Raw genomic sequence first — 15,025 nt, 5'->3', positions numbered from 1 at the left:
TCTTGCTTGATGGGTTCGGAGCTGATCCTCGGCTCCGACTCGGCACTTGCTAAGCTCGAGAGTCACTTTTACCAGCTCGAGGCAGCCCCATATCCCATGATGCAAGGTGGTAAGTACCCAGATCTCGTTTGATGACAAAGGGCAGTAGCACCAAGCATAAAACACTTCCCAAGGGAAGAAAGAAAGCCTACAGGATGGAAGAAAGACCAGGACTGAATGGTCTTCAGCATAATAACTCCTTACAGAAAAAAGGTCTGTCCAGGCCTGGGGGAAGGAGGGAGGGTCGCAAGAAAGAAGGCGAGAGAAGACAACTAACATGGAACGTTATGGTAGGTACATAACTTCTTAATGTTAAGTTGTCAATCTCGCCTTCATTCTTGCTTGATGGGACCGCGTCCCTAGCACCTCTATCCTGGGTGGCTCAATGGAACAGACTCTTGAGGACTGTAGAGCCAAAACTGGCTCTGTCCCTGGAGGCCAAGTACAATTTGTAGTGGGAAACAAAAGTATGAGGAGTGGCCCAAGTGGCCACTGCACAAATAGTGTCTAAAGGAAGTCTAGCTTGAAAGGCTGTAGAAGTAGCTAAGCTCCTAGTTGAATGTGCCTTAGGTTTTGAGCACAGCTGTTTTCCCCTGAGCAGATAAATTTCGGAGATGACCGAAGATAGCCATCTAGACAAGGTCACTTTAGAGACAGGAAGGCCTTTCTTGTTATCCGCATAGGAAACAAAGAATTTATCAGATTTCCTAAATTGTTTAGTTCTGTCCAAATAATATCTGAGTTGGCGATGGACATCAAGATAATGTAGTTTTTGTTCGGATCTGTCTGAATAGTTTGGGAAAAATACAGGGAGATCAATGGATTGATTCAAATTGGTCTTTGAGGCGACCTTAGGCAAAAAGGTCGGATTAGTTCTCAATGATACTCTCTCTTTGTGAAAGACCAAATAGGGGGGTCGAACCGATAGAGCATGAAGTTCAGACACCCTCCTGGCCGATGTAATAGCTACTAGGAATAAAGTTTTCCAAGAAAGAAATTTTAGGGAGCAAGAAACAGCTGGCTCGAAGGGGGGAAGAATCAAGGATGTCAGCACTAAATTTAGATCCCATTGAGGAGGAGGATTCCTGATTGGAGGCTTTAGCAGGAAAATTCCTTTCAAGAAGGCTCTACAAAGCCTATGGGACATAATATTGTGATCTGCAATCCCGACATGAAAGTTCGAGATAGCAGCCAATTGAACTCTGACTGTTGAAGAAGAGGAGCCTGCATGAAAAATCTCTGCTAAGAAGTCCAGAACTGCCTGAACTGGGGCAGTGAAAGGATCAATATTCTTGGCTTTAGCCCAATAAGAGAAACGTTTCCATTTGCTTGCGTAAATCCTCCTGGTAGAGGATTTTAAAGAAGCTACTATGATGTCTCTAACAGGGTTAGAGATCAAAGGAAGCCTGGCTAAGGAAGGAAGTGGAGCAACCATGCTGTGAGGTTGAGAGAAGGGATAGACCGGTGCAGCTGACCGGATTGGTGAATCAGAAGATCTGGCACTGGGTCCAGATGCCACGGCTGCACCAAAAGGTGACGGAGGAATGGGAACCAAACTTGTCGAGGCCAGTAAGGAGCAATGAGAATCATTTTGGCTCTCAAAACGGTTGCTTTCTGGATAACTTGAGGGATCAGAGGAAATGGAGGAAAGGCATAAAGAAGTCCCTGGGGCCAATCCTGGGTCAGAGCGTCTCTGGGGGGATGGCCTGGTAGAGGGAAGAGAGAGAAGAAGTCTGGGCATTTGCTGTTTTGGGGAGTAGCAAAAAGATCGCAACATGGGCGACCCCATTCCAGAAAAATCTCTTCCACTATAGATTGCTTGAGAGACCACTCGTGAGGCATGAAAATAGCTCTGCTCAATCTGTCCGCTACAATGTTGGTTTTCCCAGGGATATGCGTTGCTACCAGAAACCGATGAGAGGAGATTGCCCATTGCCATAGTCTGAGCGCTTCTCGACACAAGGGGTAGGACTTGGTTCCGCCTTGTTTGTTGATATACCAAACTACAGACATGTTGTCTGTGTGGACTGCAATTGTCCCTACGGGAAGAAAGTCGTTGAGGGCTTGCAACGTTAAAAGCACTGCTCTCATCTCCAGGACATTTATGTGCAGGTGGTACTCGAACGGCTGCCACGTCCCATGAACCATCCTGTCCTGATAATGACCCCCCCACCCGATCAGGGAGGCATCCGTGGTGACAGTGGCTACCGGGGATGGGGGTACAAAGTGTCTGCCTTGGTGAACCTGGGGAGAAGTGATCCACCAAGCAAGATGATTTTTGCAAGTCTGTGTGACCAGAATCTGGTGACGCATTGGAAGTTGTTGGTAAGACCACTGAGTGAACAACATCCACTGAAGAAGGCGCATGTAGAAGCGAGCCAGGGGAAGAAGAGTAATGGCCGCAGCCATGAGGCCTAAAACCTTTAGAACCATTCTGGCCTGTACTTTCTTGTTGGCTAGAATGATCCTGACATGACTTTGAATGTCTGAAACTCTTTGATCTGTAAGGGTAGCTGACATCCGAACAGTGTTTAAGTTTGCGCCTATGAAAGTAATAGACTGGCAGGGCGATAAGGATGACTTTTCGAAGTTGATCGAGATGCCCAAAAGAGTACAAAGATTTATTGTGTAATCCCTGGCTTGAACAAGCTGATGCCTGGTGGTGGCTGAAAGGAGCCAGTCGTCGAGATACGGAAACACCTGGAATCCTTGACGTCTCAGGTGAGCCGTGACCACTGCCATACATTTGGTGAACACTCTGGGGGCTGTAGTGAGACCAAAGGGCAGGGCTCTGAACTGGAAATGACTGGACCCCAGCCGAAAGCGGAGAAATCTCCTGGAGCGTCTGTGAATTTTTATGTGATAGTACGCATCCTGAAGATCTATTGAGCACATCCAGTTGTCCTTCTGTAAGAAGGGCAGAATTGACTGAAGAGTGACCATTCGGAATCTTGTCTTCCTCACAGACCTGTTGAGTCTGCTGAGATCCAATATTGGTCTCCAGTCTCCCGTCTTTTTGGGGACCAAAAAGAACCTTGAGTAGATTCCTGGCTCTGAATGGTCTGTTGTAACTGGCTGAATGGCTCTTTTTTGCAGTAGTTTTGAGACTTCTAACTCTGCAATTTCCCTTAGACCGGGTGGTACATCTGGAAGGGAATTTGAGGGATAGAAAGGACTTTCCTCGAAAGGAATTATGTAACCCTCGGATATGATCGACTGTACCCATCTGTCTTGAGTGAGGGAGTGCCAGGCTTCTGGGTACAGCGATAATCTTCCCCCGACTGCCTCCAAGGAGGGACAGCCGGGCAACATCTCAGGGATGCTGAAAGGGCTTGTCAGAGAGAGACTCCCTGTTTCCCTGGTTTTGTGGACCCCCTCTGCCTCTAGAGCGGCGTCTGTTGTTGTTACCCCCTCTGCCTCTAGGGGTAAACTGACCACGTGAATCCGGCGTGACTCCTTGGGATTTGCGGAACCACATTTTGCCACCCTTCTGTCCTTTGGGGTAAGGTCTAGAAGGGGTGGAAAAACGGACTCCTACGGCAGAAAGAGTTTTGCCGTCCTGCTCACACCTGGTCAATGTTTCCTTCACTTGAGGGCCAAACAAAGCTGACCCATCAAAGGGAGAGTTTGTGAAGGACGCCTTAAAGGGATCTGCAGTTACATAGCCGCATCCAGGCTTGGCGCCTAAGAGCCACACCTGTACCTATGGCCTACTACTCCATCAGCAGCATATGATATTAGCCGCATGGAGGAGTTTTCAATGGAGTTAAGGGTTCCTAGCTGCGAAGCAATTTTTTCCTGAGCCCCTGCAGCTGTAGGATCCTGCACAACTTCACCTAGCTCCTTAAGGATATCCCTTTGGAGTCTGGTGAAGTGACATAGGTAGTTCAGCTTAACGATAGCAAAGGTCGCTGAAGAAAACATCCGCCACTGCACCTATCCATAGTCCTAGAGTCCTTATTAGGAGGATGGACAGGTACGGAAGGATCTGCAAGTTCCTTCTTGGTGGCAGCAGCCACCACCATGGCATCAGCGGGGACACCCTTAGTGAGGAATTGCTTGTCACACGGGGCAGTAATAAATTTTGAAGGCCTCCTAGGGACTGGCTCTACAGAGTCAGGAGCAGCCCATGCCTTTCGGGCAATAACCTGCATAAGGGGGTCGAAAGGCGGAGACACCCAGGAGGTGGAGGGCCGAGATCCAAACGCCTCCAGGTATACTGACTCATCCTCAGAGGGATTATTGGTGGGCCAGTTTCCCCTCTGTCTAAGGAGTTCTAGGATGTCTGAGAAGGAGACATCCTCAGAGGGGGATCTTGGGGATCCCTCTGACTCATCTAAGTCAGTATCTGAAGTGATAGACTCGGAGGAGTCTACATGTTTCCTCTTACATGTCCTCTTCCGCGGAGGATCTCCCGACACATCAGGAGAATCCTCGGAAGAGGGGGATATTCCCAGTGGGGAAACCTGAGGCGGAGGATCTCTGGGTCCTGTAGCAAGAGAAGTGGCAGAGATGTCAACAGGCACTATAGAGGGAGGAGCTGAGGGAACAGACTGCTGGCTGAGACCAGTGGCCAGCACACTCTTCATCACCTCGAAGGCTCCCCTCCCAGGAAGGCCCGAGAGGACCCATTCCGAAGAGCTAGGAACTCCGGGGCCCACCGAAGGGGAAGTCTCCGAGGCAGATGTCGGAGCCGAGCTCACCAAGGCCGAGGCTCCAAGGGGAAGAGTGGGTTCGGACAAGGGTCCGATGCCACTCACCCCCTCGGAGGAGACCAGGGAAGCCCGTCCACCGAATCCCTCTAAGGAAGGTCTAGAAGAGGAGATAAGAGTGGAGGCTGAAGGAACAGAAGGGGGTATCTGTCCCTCAGCCGTAGCAGTAACCATTCCCGAAGACTCCAACTCCAATCTCTGAGGTAGAGTTGAAGGAGGAACTACAATGGGGTGTGGACCAATAGTCGTCTGCTGAGACGGACTATGCAACATTTGGGCCAATGCCTGTGACTTAAGTAATCTACTGACCACTCTCTCTAAATCATGGTCAGAAAGCCTGGATGACCTTGAAGATCGGCTCCGATGGCTCCGTTCGAGAGAGGAAGCCGAGCCGAAGTATCGGCTCCAAGGAAGGGGACCTAGACCTCTTCCTCGAAGGAACCATCGGAGCCGATGAAACTACTGAAACTGTCGGAGCCGACAACTTATCGGAGCCGACAGGTAGCTTCGATGCATCGGCTCCAGCCGGAGCCGATACAGCCACAAAAGTAACGGTGTCGGAGCCGATCGGAGCCGACACCGATGCCTGAGCCACATGGTGGTCGGAACCGATCGGAGCCGACACCGAAGTGGTCGAACCAGAGTCGGCACCGATGGCTATCGGTGCCGAAGGTTTAGGTAACCCAGAATCGGCTCCAGCCGGAGCCGATCTCGACTCTGAATGAGTCGGAGCCGAGGCCGCAGGCTTGGACACAGAAACCTGGGCCTTGGAAGACTTAGAAGTCTTAGATGGGGCCGACTTAGCCGGAGAGCCCTCCGGCTTAAGAAGGCCCCTCAAAATCAATTTATTTATTCTTTCCTGCCGGACTCTCTGGCTAAAAGAATGACATATAGCACAGGAGTCCTGCAGGTGAAGAGGCCCCAGACAGTACAGGCAAGAAGTGTGACCGTCTGTCAGAGACATCTTCTGACAGCACGAGTCACACTTCTTAAAGCCTGAGACCCTTTCTTTAGACATGGTGCAAAAACACACACACACACACCAGTCCAAGAAATTAAATTAAATATACCAGAAGGTATAACTAACAGACACACACACACCCTAACAGGGGGGGGGGGATGGGAAGGGTGAAAGTCTGACTAAAAAATATGAGGAGACAGGGAAATTTTCTGTCAGAAAGGGATTAAAACTAAGTTAAAACTAAGAATTTAAGGTTTTTTTGTAAAAAGGGGCTAAAATAGTAAAGTAGTAATTCACTTACCAGGAGCTGGTAAAAGGAGGACCTCATCAGCGAAGCGGCAAACGAGATCTGGGTACTTACCGCCTTGCATCATGGGATATGGGGCTGCCTCGAGCTGGTAAAAGTGACTCTCGAGCTTAGCAAGTGCCGAGTCGGAGCCGAGGATCGGCTCCGAACCCATCAAGCAAGAATGAAGGCGAGATTGACAACTTAACATCAGGTCTTCTGTTCCTCAGTAGACATAGACCCAGGGGACAAGCTAGGAAGTTCTTTCACAAGATCCCTTTGCAGCCTCATGAAATGTGATAAGTAGTTTATTGTCCTAAACGTGGAAGAGGAATAAACCCTTTTCCCAAATCTGTCCAATGCTAACGATTCTCTGTTGAGAGGGTGGACAGAAAAGCTCACTTGTGCAAGCCCCTTCTTGGTGGCTGCTGCAACAATCATACCATTACTTGGATACCCTTGGTCTAAAAGACCTTGTCCAAAGAGGCACTCAAAATCTTGTCTGCCTGCTTAGGGATTGGCTCTACAGTATCCGGCTCCTTCCATGCCCTAGTCAACACTAGCTCAACTAGTGGGTCAGCAGTGAGACACCCGGGTAATAAATGGACCAGACCTGAAAGCCTCTCAAAGAATTGATTCACCCAGGAAAGGGTTTTCGACAGACTCGCCACCTCTCTGGTGTAGAATTTCTAGAATGTCTCCAAATGAGACTTCATCCCGTGGCAACCTGGAGGACTCTTTTCTTTCCTCATAATCGGTGTCGGTGGTGAGGGATTCCTCAGGGGAATCCATGTGCCTCCTCTTATACAATCTCTTCCGGGGGACCTGCTCAATGGGATGCTCCAGGGAAGTGTCGGAAGACTCTCAGGGATCCACAGAAGGGAGATTGTGGAGGCATTACAGGCCTGGCTGTGCACAAGACAGACTTGAGGCCTCAGGCACCAGACCAGAATGGGGAGGGAGAGGATCTGAGGGTGTGGGCTGAGGGTCTCCCAGGGTGGGAACCCTCTCCACCACCAAGAAAGCAGAAGGGCTCCGACCCTCCAAAAGCAGTCTTCTTGGGCCGAAGCCACAGAAGAAGATGCTTCCTGGGGGGGCCAGAACCTCCCACTCTGAACGGGGAGGGGGCTAGAGCCAAGCTGTCGAAAAACAACACCCCGAGGGGGGCAGACAGCTCTGAAAACTTTAGAGTTGACGTCAACCAACTGGAGCCAACCTCAAAGCTGCGGCTCAGAGACACACTTGTAACAGATGCGGTCAGAGCCGTGTGTGTCAATGGAACAGTCAGAGGCGATGAAGGAATCTCGATCGATTCCGACATTCTGGCGCCAGAGACCAGTGGAACCAAGGGCTCCAAAACTGAAGGACAGGTCAGAGAAGGAGCTACTGGTCGGAATAGAAAAACCCTCACAGATTCAGATGTGGATGGAGTGGAAACAAGCCCCATCTGCATCTGGGTCTCAAGGAACTGCTTCTTCTGTCTGTCCATGTCCTTGAAGGTAAGTTTTCGGGAAGACCTGGAGGAAGCGGAGGAGGGGGATCCTAGAGATCTCCTGGGTGAACGGGAGAGAGACTTCCTAGACAGACCAGTTGGCGCAAAGCAGGGAACCGAAACAGAAGTCGGAAATGCCATAGAAGTTACACTAAGCTCCGAAGCCACAAAAGATAATCAGGGGGGAGGGGAGGAGATAGGAGCCAATGACCCTGGATTAGAATGGGTCGGCTCTGAGACTCTTGGAACATTCTTAGGTAGCTCCGAGGAGGACATCGTGGGTGAGCATTTCCTGCCCCCCGGGCCTCCCAGGACAGTTTGGAGGGGTGGAGAGTTGAGCCCCCAAAGTGGAAGGAATGACCAAAGAGGAAGAAGGAGGAAGCATACCCTTAAGGATAAGTTAAGCTCCTCCTATCTGCCGAAGCCCTAGAATGGAACACTTCGCACACCTCACAGTGGGCGTCTGGGTGTGCAGCCCCAAGGCAGTACATGCACTCCATGTAGGCATCAGACAGTGGGATCTTACGCTAACAGGAAGTGCATTTCTTAAAACCAAAGGGTTTCTCATCAGTCATAAGGAAGATAGAAAGAGGAGTCGACAGATAAAGAAAAAGGCTTTTTTTTTTTAAACTGGAAAGATGGGAAAGAAAACTATGGTGAGAGAAACCAGCTTAAGGAGAGGAAACAAAAGAATCCAAAGGCAGAAGAAACTACTTACAGGTAAGGAAGATAAAGTAGGAAGGCAAAAGAGGAAAATAGTATACAAATTATTAGACAAACACTTGCAAAGTTGAAGAAACTCATGGAGGAAGTTAGAGCCCATGAACCTCGCTGCAAATGAGATCTGAGGTAGTGTGGGGGAACAGGCATTGTGGGTAGAAGGGAGGAGCTCAACTGTGGAATCTCAAGCATGGAGAGTGGCAGGTTATTTCTGAGGGTCAGAACTGAGACCCACAGATTAATGAAAATGAAGATGACAACATCACAGAGAGAAATCTATCACCCTGAAGTACCTTCTGCAGCTTATTTACTTTTTTTTTTACGGATTGATAGCTGGGTATCAGGATGAGTGCAGTTAGCATTCAACACATCTTCCAGGGCTGGCAGTATAGAAGGGATTGAGAAAAATGAGGCATATGCATTTATAACATATTGTAATATCTCCTCAGTTTAGGGAAACATCTATTTGTTCTCACAAAACAACCTCACCATCCTGACAATGATCTGATTAAAACAAAATGTCTACACAGAAGAATAAAAATTAAAGTTTTCCTCATAACCATAGAGTTGGGCTTGGGAATCTGCAGGAGAAGGTAGAAGTCATGTACTTACCATAACTTCACATCGGTGTTGTCCATTTTCATTCTTCCTCACAGATGGCATCAGATCCATCCCTCGCATCTGACTTAGCCGCATGCAAAAGACTTTACATCCAGTTCCTGAGCTCCTCCCTTTACCCATAATGCTCTATTCTCTTATAAACTCCTCAGACTGAGTTTGCTGCCTAATATCCCAATTTATAAAAGAGATAAAATAGACGTAAGAAAAAGTTAAGGCTCAAACCTAAAACTGAAAATTTCCATTACAATCTACCATGTACTTCAAGGCTGAGGGCTGGATGGGAGGGAAAATGAGGAAGAATATAAATGGACAACACAGATGCCAAGTTATGGTAAGTGCATAACTTTTAAATCTGATGTTGTCCCTTTTCATTCTTCCTCACAGATGGGAGAGAATCCCCAGCTAAGTAGCCCTTGATAGGCCCTCATGGGAAGGCATGCCAGAGCACTGACGAACCGAAAAAAGGTCTGCTCCTACAAACAATGTGTAACAAAGTTATCAGTTTTAGACCAAGTGGCTGCAGCACAAATATTATCAATGGAAGTTCTTGATGAGCCATTGACCAAGTGGAGTAAGCTCTACGGGATCATGGTAAATCTGATCCTTTTTGAGAATAAACCAGTGAAATACAATCAGTAATCCATTTGGCTAGAGTAAGTCTAGACAATGCCTGGCCCAGGCAGCTAAAGGAAAATGATACAAACAGCTGATCGGATTTCCTGAACTGCTTTGTTCTCTGAAGGTAAAAACATAATTGTCTACACACATCAAGGAAGAAGTGAACCATGTAATCCCCCATATTCATTAACTTTGGAAAAAAGACTAGTAATTGTATGGACTGGTTAATATTACTCTCCTTAGCCACTTTAGGAAGAAAGGAAGGAACGGTCTGCAGACCTACTCTGTCGTTATAAAAGATAATGTAAGGAGGCTTTGCTGATAAGACCTGAAGCTCAGAAATTCTTTTGCCAAAGTGATACCTACTAAAAAAGATCATTTTCGAAGGCAGAAACTTTTAGTTATGTACTTACCATAACTTTAGATGTATGGGATCCATCTCGCCTACATTCTCTACAGATGGGTTCGGAGCCGATCCTCGGCTCCACTGCCGCATATACAATAGAACGCAGTCTCTTATTGGCTGAGTTACCTCATATCCCAGGATGCACCACTACCAGTTCCCCAGATCTTGTTTGTCCGCACTCATGCTGCTAGAAACATACTATTATTATAACATTCTCAGGTCTTTCAAGAGAGGAAAGAAGTTCAATTTCGGATCGTCCGGTCTCTCCTGGTCTACGAGGCAGGGGGAAGGAGGGTGGGTTATTAGGAATGTAGGCGAGATGGATCCCATACATCTAAAGTTATGGTAAGTACATAACTAAAAGATGTAATGTGATCCTATCTCGCCTACATTCTCTACAGATGGGACAGCGTCCCTAGCACCTAATTCCTGGGTGGCTCACTGGAAAACACTCCTGAGAACTGTGGAACCGAAGGAAGCTCGACCCCTGGATGCCACATCCAATTTGTAGTGAGAAACAAAGGTGTGTGAAGATGTCCACGTGGCAGCCACACAAATGTCACCAATAGAGAGTTTGGAATGAAAAGCTGCCGAAGTGGCCATAGCCCTAGTAGAATGAGCTTTCACTGGAGCTATAAGTTCCTTATTTGAGATGAGATAAACATGATTGATGCAGTCCCTGATCCACTTGGCAATACTGACTTTTGTGACGGCTTTGCCTAATCTATTATCCGAAAAGGACACAAACAGTTGATCTGATTTTCGTGTTTTGTGTGTCCTATCCAAAAGAAATGTAATTGTCTGTGTACATCCAAGCAGTGAAAAGTATATTCAGCTCTATTCGAATACTTGGGGAAGAAGACCGGTAGCTCTAGTGATTGTTGTAGACAAAAGTTAGAACAAACCATTGGTATAAAAGATGGGTTTGGTCTAAGAGATACTCTATCCTTGTGAAATACCAAGTATGGTGGTTTAACACATAGGGCTTGAAGTTCTGAAACTCGTCTGGCTGAAGTAATAGCAACTAGAAGGGCAGTCTTCCAAGAAAGGAATTTTAAAAAAAAGGTTGCTGCCGGCTCAAAGGGGGATGAGGTTAATGCACCTAATACCACGTTAAGGTCCCACGGAGGTGCAGGTTGAGATATAGGGGGTCGTAGAAGCCAAGCTCCTTTAATAAAGGCTTTGCACAACTTATTGCTCATTAAAGGAGGTTGCACACTTTCATGAAAATTGGAAATAGCCGCCAATTGTACTTTGATGGTAGACACTGAGCAACCTTGGTTGAATAGGGAAGCTAAAAACTTCAATACTTCTGATACCGAGGCTGTCATCGGGTCTAATCCTCGGAGTTGGCCCAAATAGCAAACCTCTTCCATTTATTGCTATATATCTTTTTCGTAGAAGTCTTGTGGTCCGAAGACAAGATGTGCATGACTTCAGGGGCAAAAGAATGGCTCCTAACTATGGTTGGAAGAGGAGTAGCCAGGCTGCCAACTTCAATGAATGGAGGGACTGATGGAGCTGTCCTGACTCATGAGTCAAAACGTCCGGAACTTGGTCCAGGAACCAAGGACCCTCCAATGCATATCTGTGAAGAAAGGGGAACCAGACTTGCCGAGGCCAGTAGGGGGCGATTAATATCATTTTGCTTCTCAAGCGAATCGCCTTCTGAATCACCTTGGGGAGAAGGGGAACCGGTGGAAAGGCATATAGCAGACCAGAGGGCCAAACGTGGACTAGAGCGGCCTTGGGAATCTCCCCCGGAACTGGGGTCAGAGTGAAGAAGTGTTGGCATTTCGCGTTGATGGGACTTGCGAAGAGATCACAAGGAACTCCCCATCTTGTGAAAATCTGCGTTATCTCTCTGTTGTTCAAGGACCACTCGTGAGGGGAGAGAATAGTTCTGCTCAGTCTGTCGGCTATCACGTTGGATTTCCCCGGAATGTGCGTTGCCACTAGGAAATGCTTGGTAGCAATCGCCCAATCCCATACTTTCATGGCTTCTCTGCAAAGGGGGTAGGACCTGGTTCCTCCTTGCTTGTTTAAGTACCAGACTACCGACATGTTGTCGGATTGAATGGCAATCGTACCCTGGGGGAGGTGATCGTGCAGTGCTTGCAACGCTAAAAGCACCGCCCTCATCTCCAGGATATTGATATGGAGAAGACTCTCGTCGGAGTGCCACGTGCCTTGGACCGACCTGTCCAGATAATGTCCCCCCCACCCTGTCTGGGAGGCGTCCGTAGTCAACGTGGCAGAGGGGAGTGGGGGAACGAAGGGTCGCCCTAGATTCAGGTTGGAGGATAGAAGCCACCAACGAAGATCCTGTTTGCACGTGTCTGTGATCAGTATGCGGTGACTGAGGGGAAGGTCTTGATAAGACCACTGGACTGATAGGAGCCACTGAAGTATCCTCATGTGCAACCTTGCCAAGTGGACCAGAAGAATGGTGGCTGCCATGGAGCCCAACAGCTGTAGGACCATTCTTGCTGGAGCACGACGTTTGAGGAGCAGAGCCTGAACCTGAAGCTGGAGCGTCGCTATTCTTTCTGTAGGGAGATAGACTCGCATCTGCCTTGAATCTGTTTCTGCACCAATAAAGAGAATACGCTGAGATGGTTGCAATACAGATTTTGACCAGTTGAAGGTGATTCCTAAAGAGTTGCCTAGAGTGATAGTGGCTGCTAGGTTTTCCAAGAGTAGATGCCTGGAGGTGGCAGTCAGGAGCCAGTCGTCTAGGTATGGAAACACCTGGAATCCTAGACTTCTCAAGTGAGCAGTCACCACCGCCAAACATTTGGTGAACACCCTGGGGGCTGTGGTGAGACCAAAGGGCAGTGCTCGGAACTGAAAATGACTGTCTCCTAGGCTGAAGCGTAAGTGTCTGCTTGACGCCTGATCTATCAGAATGTGATAGTAGGCATCTTTGAGATCTATGGAGCACATCCAAACACCTTTCTCCAAAAGCAGGAGAATGGATTGCAAAGTGACCATCCGGAATTTGGACTTTTTTACAAATCGGTTTAGTTTGCTGAGATCCAAAATGGGTCTCAAGTCCCTGATCTTTTTTGGCACCAAAAAGAATCTTGAGTAAGTCCCTAATCCGGCCTGGTCTGCGGGGACAGGTTGGATGACCCCTTTTTGAAGCAGCTTTGATACTTCGTTGGCTGCATGATCCCATTGACTGGGTGGTGGGTCCGGGATTCTTTGGACTGGTGGAGGGGGTTGAACAAAGGGGATGGTGTGTCCTCCAGCGATGATTTGAAGCACCCATTGGTCCTGAGTAATATTTTCCCAGGTCTTTAGGTGCTTCGAAAAGCGACCCCCGACTGGCTCCGGAGCTGCACAGTCGGGTACTCTTTCAGGGGTGCTGGAAGGAGGAGGAGCCATGAAAGGACTCTAACTCGTCCATGAGGCTCATTTCTTATGCGGCCGAAGTTAGAGTCGGAACCGACACAATAACCTCCACCGGTTCCACCAACACCGACTCCAACAGCGCCGAGGCTGTTGGAGGAGGAATCAGTGTAGCAGGATGGGAGATCGGCTCCAGAGCCAACTGGGCTGGAGCCGAGATCAACTTTGCAAAGACTGGAGACTGAAAGAGCCTCTGAAGCACCCTGTCTACGTCCGAATCGGACATCCTTGATGACCGAGAAGAGACCGACTGGGTCCGAGTCGACTTCTCCACCGGTTCCGAAAGACTGGGGGACCGGCTCCGTAATGGTTCAAGAAGTATCGGCACCGAGGGAGACTCCACTACAACTGCAATTTCCCCTCGGAGCCGGTGTGGACTTCGGCACCGAAGGGGAAGTGTCTGAGCGGGCAACCCCATCAGCTCCGAAGGCAGTGGAGCCGATGAAGGTGACACGCCTCTCGACGCCCGAGCTCTCGACTCCGAAACCAGAGGAGTCGAGGCTGGAGACATCGAGGCAGACCGTTCCGCCCTCGGCTCCGAAGTCCGTGGAGCCGACAGAGAAGCCTGCCGAGACTTTTTCGCTGCCGGATCCGACGGGCTGGTCGGAGCCGACGATTTTTTCTTCTTCCCAGAAGGTGAAGAAGAGGAAGATAGGGCTTCCTCAAAGGAAGGGGCAATAAGCCCTTTCAAGATCAACTTATTTTTCCTCTCTTGGAGGACACGAGAGGAAAAAGCGTGGCAAACGCTACAGGACTCCTGAAGATGCTTGGGACATAAACAATAAACACAGTTATAGACATTTTATAACTACATTTAATACACTTTTTAAAACCGGATGGTCTATGTTCTTTAGACATGGTTCTAAAAACTAAACACCGACTACAAGAAAAAAACAAGTTAGCACAGACAACCTAGACTCTAACTTAAACGCCTAGGTAGGGCTAGGCCCCTCTAACTTAAACGGGACCGTTAACTAACAAACAAAACACAATTTACCACAAAAAATCTATCAAAACCAATCACACAACAACAATAGCTGTTAAAACAGCTTTTGGGTAAGTTTTACCAAAATTCAGACAGAAAAAATTTTCTGACTAAAGGTACTTAGCTCAGCCAAGTCCGAGACCACGTCTATGCTGGAAAGCGGTAAACGAGATCTGGAGAACTGGTAGTGGTGCATCCTGGGATATGAGGTAACTCAGCCAATAAGAGACTGCGTTCTATTGTATAGCGGCCGAGTCGGAGCCGAGGATCGGCTCCGAACCCATCTGTAGAGAATGTAGGCGAGATAGGATCACATTACATCTTAATATCACATTTGTTGGCTGGATCAAAGGGTTTCTGAGTTAAACCCTGAAGAACCACGTAAAGGCCGGGGGGGGGGGGGGGGGGTCTGAGAAGAAAGACTCCCTTCATGAAAGCTTTATTTGTTTCCAGAATAGAAATTAAGAGATTGTTGCCAAATGAAGTTTAACAGTAAAAAACTAGCCCCTTCTTTAAAAAGGGTTGTTAGGAAGAGAAGAATGGCTGAAACAGGTGCTGAAAAAGGGTCAATATTCTGGTTAGAAGCACAAATACAAAATCTTTTCCTTTTGCTCCTGTAGACTTTCCTGGTAGAAGTTTTCAGCAGGCCAAGATGATCTCACAAACTGGGGAAGCAAGCCTGGACTATCTATTACTGGAAGTGGAGAAACCATGCGATTAGTTTGAGTGCATGGAGATTGGGGTGTTGAATTCTAGATGGATGGGACAGGA

Source organism: Protopterus annectens, chromosome 8.part0 (genome assembly GCF_019279795.1).
Source record: "Protopterus annectens isolate FY-2018-M chromosome 8.part0, PAN1.0, whole genome shotgun sequence".
NCBI lineage: Eukaryota > Metazoa > Chordata > Ceratodontiformes > Protopteridae > Protopterus > Protopterus annectens.
Note: the sequence above shows the minus strand (reverse complement) of the source record.